General features: G+C 40.5%; 1 protein-coding gene across 16 annotated transcripts in view; it reads left to right on the forward strand.

Moving 5' to 3' along the window:
- Positions 1-9,408, forward strand: part of LOC111236147 (transducin-like enhancer protein 4) — a 36,811-nt gene that overhangs the window by 2,619 nt on the left and 24,784 nt on the right. The window lies entirely within an intron of this gene.

Raw genomic sequence — 9,408 nt, forward strand, 5'->3', positions numbered from 1 at the left:
AAACTGATTCCTCACTGTAGTAGGTGTCAGATAAATGCAGAGGGTAAATAAGATCAACATGTTTTACATTTTGAGGCTGAAATCCGTAGTTCCTGCTAAACTCGCTGTCAGTTCAGTTTCAAAAATGTCCCAACCTGTTTTTCCAGGTGCCGCACATTATGCAGTTTATAGTTTCGTTAAGTTCTGCAAGAATACATACATTTAAATAGTTTTTACCTCCTTTTTGAGGTTGACATATTCGTTGCTTATGATATTCTTGTGTTCGCTAACTGGTAATCTTAGAAAAAAAACACTTTTTTGAAAGTATTTCCAGAATCCTCATTGATGGAAAAATGTTCTGTTTACTCCGTGTTAAAGAAGATTTAACACCACTCGGTTTCATAATGCTAGCCGCTAATCTCCTTCCTCAATTTCTACAGTGTTAACCATAATTAACCATAATCTTATTATCAGTATTTGTATATATATTGTTTCTTTTCAACATTTTATATTTTCATACAAAGTAATGTGTTATTATTATATCTTATTTTACTTATATTTTGGAAAGAACACGTCAGGAAATGTAGTTGCACCTTGAGAAACAGTGTCTAAGTGTGTCAAACTTTTGGATTCTGGGAAAACCTTAAGACAAGCGCTGTGTTTTGTGAACAACCTTCTGGGCCGGGTTACTCTGACACTTAGCTGTAACTTGAATGTAATGATACAATGGGAGGGGCACAAACTGTGTGAAGAGCCCAGATTGTGTGTTAAAGATATACCGTGTTTCATAATGAACGAATGTAAAACAAAAAAAAAAAACAAAAAAAAAAACAAAAAAAGAGCAGTGCTTAAGAATTCCCCCCATTTCTCATTTGTTCTGTTTCAGCGTGTTTTGGTGCCTGGCGAGGTTGAGCAGTAATTTCACATGTGAATAATAATTTCATCAGTTTAATTGAAAGAGAAAATGGGCTGAAAAATGAGCGGAGTGAGCGAGGATTTGGCCTTTAACGAGCCTTTACATTACTGCTGCCTTTTTTAAACACGGAGGGTCATTAGCATAAATGTCTGTGTTAACCACACATCAGCTGCCAGGCTAAATGGGCCACAGCTAACCAGCTACACATTCATTTCCAGAGACATGACACGTGTGTGTGTGTGTGTGTGTGTGTGTGTGTGTGTGTGTGTGTGTGTGTGCGCTCATAAGTATGAGAGGATGTGATAAATGATCGGTCTTTGTCTTGCTGTATGAGTATGTTTTTGTGTGTATCTATATTGTGTGTGTGTGTGTGTGTGTGTGTGTGTGTGTGTGTGTGTCTTTGTGTGTGTGTTAGTGTGTTGTGGGGTGTCTGTATAACAGCCTGTATGTATACTGTACATGTTTACTTGGTGTGTGTGTCTGTATGTACACTGTAGTTGTTTATTTAGTATTGTGTGCGCTATTTGTGTATTTGTGTGTGTTGTATGTGTGTGTGTTTGTATGTGCTCATATATTTTAGATGTTTACTAGGGGGTATGTGTTAGTCTTTGTGTTTGTTTCTGTTGTTGTTGTTGTGGTGTGTGTGTGTGTGTTTGTGTGTGTGTGTGTGTCTGTGTGTTTTTCTGTGTGTGAATGTTGCACACACCACGCGCAGCTTTTTACTGGCACACTAATCAGACTTGTTTGATGAAATATGGGTTGTCTACCATAAATCCTGCTGTTTGCTGGTCTTGGTATGTGTGTGTGTGTGTGTGTGTGTGTGTGTGTGTGTGTACTGTGTGTGTGTGTGTGTGTGTGTGTTGAGGGAAAGGGAGAAAAAACAAAAAGAGATAAAATGTGGACGGTGACTCTGACTGGTGCCCAATGATTTCTGTCAGGAAACAGTTTTGGAGAGTGAATCCCTAGTTTCTGCCAGCAGCCTTTGTGTGCTTGTTTTCAGTGTGTGTGTGTGTGTGTGTGTGTGTGTGTGTGTGTGAGTTTTGGAAGCAAATGATTTTGATGTGCAGGCTGTGTTTGTGTGCACTCTTACGCCAGTGTGCACGGACGCTGATGTGTGTTTTCCATCCATGGCGTTTAATACGATGATGCGACGTGTGTGGCTCGTTGAGTGGAAACCGAGATTGAAGGGGGTGGGTGGAGGCGGTTGGGCGGCGTGATGGTGGTGTCGGCAATGTTGTTTGGGGGGAGGGTGGTGGGGGGGTCGAGCTACAGTCCCATTAAGGCAGTCGGCCTCCACTACCAACCGAATTGCTAATATTGCTTGTTTAGCATTTTCTGAGGGTAATAGGCCCATTGATTTTTGGCTCGGCTCTCTGTTTTATTTACACAGAAGGGCTCTGGTGCCCGGGGAGTGAAATGTACCAACGCTCGTTAAAGAGAAATTGACTCGTAGACGGAGGAGAGGATGGGCGGGGGGGGGGAGGCAGCGGAGAGGGGTGAGGAGGGATAAAGAGGAAGCAGGGTACGAGGGATGTAGAGCATGGGACTGAGCTGCGAGAGGACAGCTAATCAATTGCAAATTAGAGAGACTGAGAGAGGAATAAAGCGAGCGAAGGATGGCGGGGGATAAAGGGGAAGGAGGAGGGAGGAGAGCGTGGTGAAAGAAGGAAGTAATAAGACATTTTTATACTGAAGAATGGCAGTGTTTTCAATGAGCTCTGACAACTCATTTCACTGCAGCGGATAAGGAGCCATTTGTTTCATTTGGTGGCCTTTGGTAATGTTGCATTTAGAACAAGATTAAAAGCACATGAGAAACTGTAAATGAGAGTAAATAAGATTTTAAATGACGTAATTTTAATTATCTCTTCATATTTTTTCGATGGTTTACAAACGCACGGCCGTGTATTTTAGTGTTTCCAACCTGGGAATCGGGAACCAAACAAGAGTTCACAAGATTAATCTGAGTGGTCCTGAGATGACTGATGGGCATTTTGAGAAGTATTCTTATTCTCTTTCTTGCTGAGAGTGAGACGATGAAGAGATTGAGACCACTCCTATATCTGTCTGTCTATATCTGCTGGTTAGCTTAGCTTAGCATAAAGACTGGAAACGGGGAAAGAGCTAGCCTAGCTCTTTCCAATAACAAAATCTGCTTACCAGCAGCTGTAAGGCTCACTAATGAACTTTGTGTCTTTTTCTGTTTATCCATATTTTAATAAAGTAGTAAACAAGTGGGGGTTTTACAGGGTGTTAATGTGCCGGACTAGTTTTTGGCTGGAGTCCCTGCTGGTTGCCTTTTCCAGCTGCTCATATCATACTGTTTTGTTGTTTGTAAATGATGTTTAAAAGCTATTTAACAAAAACTGTGAGCGCAAAAATCTCTCTTTAATTGAGTTGGTGCCAGGGGCCAGTTTATGAATTCTGCGAAGAATTGCATCACATTACTCACAAACTGAATCTTTACATTATGCACTCATTTTGCAGCTCAAGCTGTTTGTAGCCTGTCTGTATAGCGCCCTTTGTTTTCCCTCCCTGTCTCTCCCAGCATATCTAGCTGTGTCTTTCACACACCCACGCACACACACACACACACACACACACACACACACACACACACACACACACACACACACACACACACACACACACACACACACACACACTAACATACCATCACAGGGGAATACAGCCTTTATATGGCGGGGTCCATTAGGTGTATTAGCTGGTGGTGAAAAGTGGTGCTGATGTGGTGCTTACAAAGCTCCACAGGGGAGATGGACATTTGATCTTCTATCTGACCCAATCTGACTCCAGGGCTCCTGCCTGATCTAATTTCTTTGTTGTTAGGAGTTGAAGTGGGAGTATCCTAACCCTTTTTTCATTCTTTTGGGCAACATCTTGTTGTTAAGTGGTTATTGCTGGCATGTTTTTGAGCTGCACGAGCTCACCATGCTAAAAAGATTACAAATAGGTTATCTCAGGAAACCATATTCAGTGGTAAATTCTCCGTTAGCCTTTTCCCTGTGTGTTGTCAGGTGTTTCACACCCTTTATTGCATGTTGTTGATCTGATCACAAGGGGCAAACCATAAAATGAGAAGTTATTCTACATTCCCTCTCTAAGCTGCTGTTGACGCTCGCTGATTTTTCTCTTTTCTAACTGGAGGAACATTTCTCCGGGGACTCACATACAAGGTCAAAGATAAATTCAGTGCACATGATCTTACCTCAGAGGTTACTGGGCTTTATGTGACCACAGAGTCCTCTAATCTACCAATAAACTCCATGAATCGACCTGGTTTGAGTCCTAACCTTAGAAGACTCTTTGGCCAGTTTTTTTTATTTTTTATTATTTATTCACTGTCAAGACGCTGACAGGTCCAGGTCAAAGTTTAGGCCGCTGTTTTCTACAGAATCAAATTCTCCAGGTTTGTACAAACCACAGGACACTTTTCGAGGAAAAGAAGAAGGAAAAAAAAAACGAGTCCTGCTTTTTCGCTTCGGTGTCTGCTGCAGTGTGAACAGACGTGTTTGCCAAACAGGCTGACATCCCTGCACTCTGCCCGACAGTCACGATTGTTTGCCATTGATGTAAAATGTCACCTGAAATTGGTTGTGTTGCCTCGTGGAAAAGCATATCTATTTCCTTTTTTTTTTCTTTTTTTTTGCTCCAGTGCTTTTGTTTCCACTTCTCTGCCAACATCTCAGGGTCAGCTCTTCAAAAAGAGGTTGTAGAGTCGTTAGTGGAGATCTTTACAACTGATCTAATAGCTTCAGAATCTTTAGTTCTACACTCGTGTGTTTGTTTGACAATCTTTCGAAAATAGACACTAGTTTTTAAAACTAGTTTTAAAGCATTTTATCAGAACTAACAAAGTACATTATGGTTGCAACAAATGTTCTTTGTTATTATCGATTAATCTGTTAAATATTTTAAATGTTTGGTCCCTAAAATGTTAGAAAAAGTTTAATACCAGAGAGGACTAAGAAAACCAGCAAATTTGAGAAACTGGAGCCTGTGAATTTCGTGGCATTTTACTGAAATGACTTGAACAAATTCATCAATTGTCAAAATAGTTGCCAATAAATTTTCTGTCGAACAATTAATTGATTAATCGATTAATTGTTCCGGCTCTATATGTTACATTAAAAAGAACCATTAAGAAAACCATGCAGTTGTGTTGCAGAGAGCCATTAGTTTTCCTTCATTTCTGTGTGATGGAAGAAATAATTAGCACACTCAGTTAGCTGATATTTGCTTGAGTTGTGTAAACCATCACAGCGAGCATGACATTTGCGTTATTATAATTATTTTTTTCAAAATGATATCATTGATTTGAAAATACAGCCAGAGGTTTAAGGCTGTACAGAATGTGTTTAAAGATGGTAAAGTATACATTATTTGTAGACATTTATTTGTTTCTTGAACAGTGACCATACAGATAAACATAGTTACATATGGATAAGTAGAGCAACAGGTGTGGTGTTTACAGCTGAATCATATAGTTCGGCTTTTATATTGAGGTTAAAACATCCAAACAAAAACATGATGCAACAGAATCAGCATAAAAAACTATAGCACACAGTAATTTGACTGTGGACGTGTGTCTATGTGTATATGTACTGACCAAAAGTAGCTCTACACCTTTGAGCTCTATAGTTTCCACTTGCTGCCCCTCTGGTCTTGACTCCTTCGCTATTATTGACTATTGATTGATTGCATGTTGACAGATTACATCAGGGGTGAGGCCATTCATACACTTAAATATCTATCTATGCCGTAAACCAGAACTACAACATCCACAGTTCAGTCTGACCAAAGACCTTTGTAGCATATCATTCCCCAACTCTCTACTTTCTTCTCTTTACTAGAGGCGTAAAATGTCCCCAAAATACTTCAAAATCAATAATCATAGTTGTGGAGTTCAAACTTGCAAAAGGACTAGTATTTGTGGCACGGTAAGAGGCACTTTTTTTTTACCAACAAGCCCTCCTAATTAAACCAAAAAATGATACAACAACGCTGCGATTAAAGTTTGGTTTGGTTTAGGGAAAGATCAGAGCTTTGTTAAGGTGAGTGGAGTCAGTTGACCAGTTGACCAGTTATGCCAGAACAGAGCAAACTCACTCATTCACTTCTCGAGGGTTGGTGTTCACCTCATGGAGGATCGCCAACTGATTCCACGGCTGTAAGATGCTGAACATGGCCCCCTTTCCGATCCACACCTATAACACTAAGGTGCCGTTGAGCAAGGCACTTAAATCCCAACCAACTGCTTCAGTGGAGTTTCTCAGAGGCTAATATGTACCGGGCAGCTCCCCGGTGTGCACGAATGTGAGGCAGAACCAAGCTGAAAAAGGGCATGTGTGCACAGCAAGTCTTCCATGGATAAACGTTAAATATAAAATGAAAATGTCAGTGTTTTAGGTTGTGTGTGCAGCTGCAGCTCTGAGTTAATCACAGGTAAGCTGAACTGCAGCCCTCCCTCGAGTTCCCCATCTGCCTGACTCTAAATGGCTCCATGACTTTCCCTCTGGAGTCGTTTTGACTTGTTTTGAAAGCTCAGCACAACTCCTATAACTATTCAAGAAGGGGACACATCATCAGAAAGATGGATGTCCAAGATATTTGTTTTAGGGGTATTTTCTGACATAGTATCGCAGTTTGAAAAATCCAGCGTGAACAACGAATGAATCAGTGGAAACTTTTGAAAATGTTTGAAGAGTGAATGAGACTTCTGCCCTTTCGTTTGGCTTTCCGTCTGTTTAATTGTCAGGCTGAGCGCGTTTTTGGAAAACATGACTCCCTTTTCTAGATCATTTATGATACAGAGCTGTATCAACAGTCGTCTGGACGGAGATGGTTTTCGTTTTAAAACACAGTTTTTAAATGAAAATGTATTAGTTTGGACGTAGCCTTAGATGTGCTTCTTTTCTTTGTGCTATGTGACAGTGACAGGATGTGGGATTTATACTGTTCGTTGGAAAAAACCAAGGTATTTAAAAAAAAAAAATAAACGTCACTTTGGGATTTAGGATAGGATCATTTGTAACTGTGAGAACCTGTGATATGTTTTTGTAGTGTTTTCTGAGACCAAACAATAAATCGTTAGTTGCAGCCCCACTCCAGTGTATCCTCACCAATGCTGTGAGTTGGTTGATCTTCAATTTGCATCCACTTTATCACTGAGCCCAAATGCTACAAAGTGAAGCTCAGGCTTTATTTTATGTTGCAAGAATACCTTCTTTTCAACCAAAATGATGAAGCATAAAATAGCTGCTCTCACTACTGAAGTTTGAATCACAAAGAAATGAAATGACTCTTGATGACGAAACACCATGGATTAAATTTCAGCTCACCTTCACCTTTGAATCTGTCCTTAATTGGATTGAGGTCGACTAGATAAGTTTGAATTTGAACTTAAGTAAACTGGTGAACAAATTCACTCATAAATGTTGTTTCATTAACAAGATGTACTAGACTTTAAAAGCCTCCACACAAATCCTTTTGTCATTCAGCCAAAACGCAGAATATCAAGAGTGTGTCACAACAACACGATAAGAAAATCTCAGACAGATTACTAGTAGCAGTAGTTTCCCCATAGATTTCATATGCTGCAGGTATTGATACAATAACGTTTGTCACACTCAATCACAAATGAAAAGACTCTATATTGTGTAGTGTTATGCATTTAGTCGTACAAATAAAGAAGGTGATGTTCATCCCTGTGTGCCCGTAAGTGTTTCTTTGTGAGTCTGTGTCTTCTGTCTGTGTTTGTGTTTGGATTTGAGTTGCACTACTAGCACTCCCTTTGGGACGGCGGATCAGGCAATTTCCTGTTAAAAAAAAAAAAAAAAAATCCTACCTGATGTGGGGAGAGAGAGAGAGAGAGAGAGAGAGAGTGCTGTATAATCTTTAAAAGCCAACCCCTGGGTTCAGTAAAAACATCTGCTGAATACAGAGAAGGCTGTGGAGGTGTGTATCTGCTCGTCTCTGTGTGTGCACGGTTGTGTTTATGTGTGTACCATCCTGCCGCAGTGTGGCTTGTGCTTGTGTCTGAAGGGTTTATATCAGCGGGTTTGCTCTCATGGCCTCTGGGGCCTTCTGTTACCACTGATACCAGAGCAAAGTTCACCTCTGTCAAGGATAAATGAAACAAGTGCCTGACAAGGTGAGAGATGTAGCTTCCTCTGCGTTTGTGTCAGTGGACTTGGAGGAATTATCTCAGTTCTCATGATTGTGTTTTCTTTGTTTCACCGGGCTCTTCATTTAGCTGATTAAGTCGACAAAAATCTCACACGTGTCTCCTATGTTTTCCTTCAGTGATCTGCTCAAGTGGACTCTGCCTGTGCTCCTCCAAATTCTCAAGTGGGCCAAATCCTGGATTTATATTCACAAATCATCCGTTAGACTGATGCTGATTGATGTTCAGGGAACGCAGTGGAGGAATAACCTTCCAGAGATACTGAAGGATAAGTGATGTAGCCTGGTTGTTAGTGGATTTTTGAGGCTGATCGTGATTTCATTATGTCAGGGATTAAAAAATCCAATTACAGTGCATCGTGGATCTGGCCGATATGACTTTAAATCACGATTATTTCAAACTTATTGCAATTATCGGTCTCTTTTTTTGAGCCATGCACTCTTCATATTCAGCAATGTGATTGTGTTCTGAGGGATTAAACAAACTGGAGGTATTAACCTTTGGTTGCTATCCATGTTTCATTCACTGTGTGGTTGTTGTGACTGATAATACCCAATCAGGAGGCAAGACAGGTGTCTGCCTCTCCGTTTCTACCCGTCCAGGCTGCAACACAACCCCGCAGCTTTCAAACTAAAACGTGTCAGGTGGCGTTTTCAGCTTAGCTTTCAGTGAACGAGGACCGACATTAGCTGGATGGTGCGGAGGCACATGACTGACTTGACTTGTAAGAATTATGACAAAGATGCTGAACGTGACATTTTACAGATCTCTCTGATGGAATTACTTAACGATAACTACATATCTGCAGTTAGATGATATCAGCTAATATCTCAGTGGCCCCTCATCTCTGTTTGAGGCCCGTCACTCGTGGCTACATTAGCTGCCCCTAGTATAACACACCTAACAGTCAATTGCATTGTGGGTAATTTATGCACCAGTTTGATAAGGAAGACGAATACGTGGAATAAAAAAAGATGATATCTCAGGTTCTCTGGCAAGCGTGAAATGCTACATCAGTGGAGAACTCTTTTAATATCACAGTTTGTTTACGCTGAATTGCTGGTAGCTATTCACTATGGACTGTCTACTTAAAAAAAGTCCCTTTGTTCTCTGCTTCTCTTTTGTTGGACAGACACAATTATTTTTATTCCGTTAGTCCGCTATGAATGGTTTGGACAGAAGGGTGCACAGTGAGTCTTTGGCATCTTGACAGAAAAAGTGAGTCACTGAGTGACTGAGTCTTGATGTCTCTTTTTTTTTTTCTTTTTACTTTTGCTTGCTTTTTACGAGACAAAAAAAGACTGAA

The sequence above is a fragment of the Seriola dumerili genome, unplaced genomic scaffold (genome assembly GCF_002260705.1).
Source record: "Seriola dumerili isolate Sdu_G_001 unplaced genomic scaffold, Sdu_1.0 BDQW01000581.1, whole genome shotgun sequence".
Classification (NCBI taxonomy): Eukaryota; Metazoa; Chordata; class Actinopteri; order Carangiformes; family Carangidae; genus Seriola; species Seriola dumerili.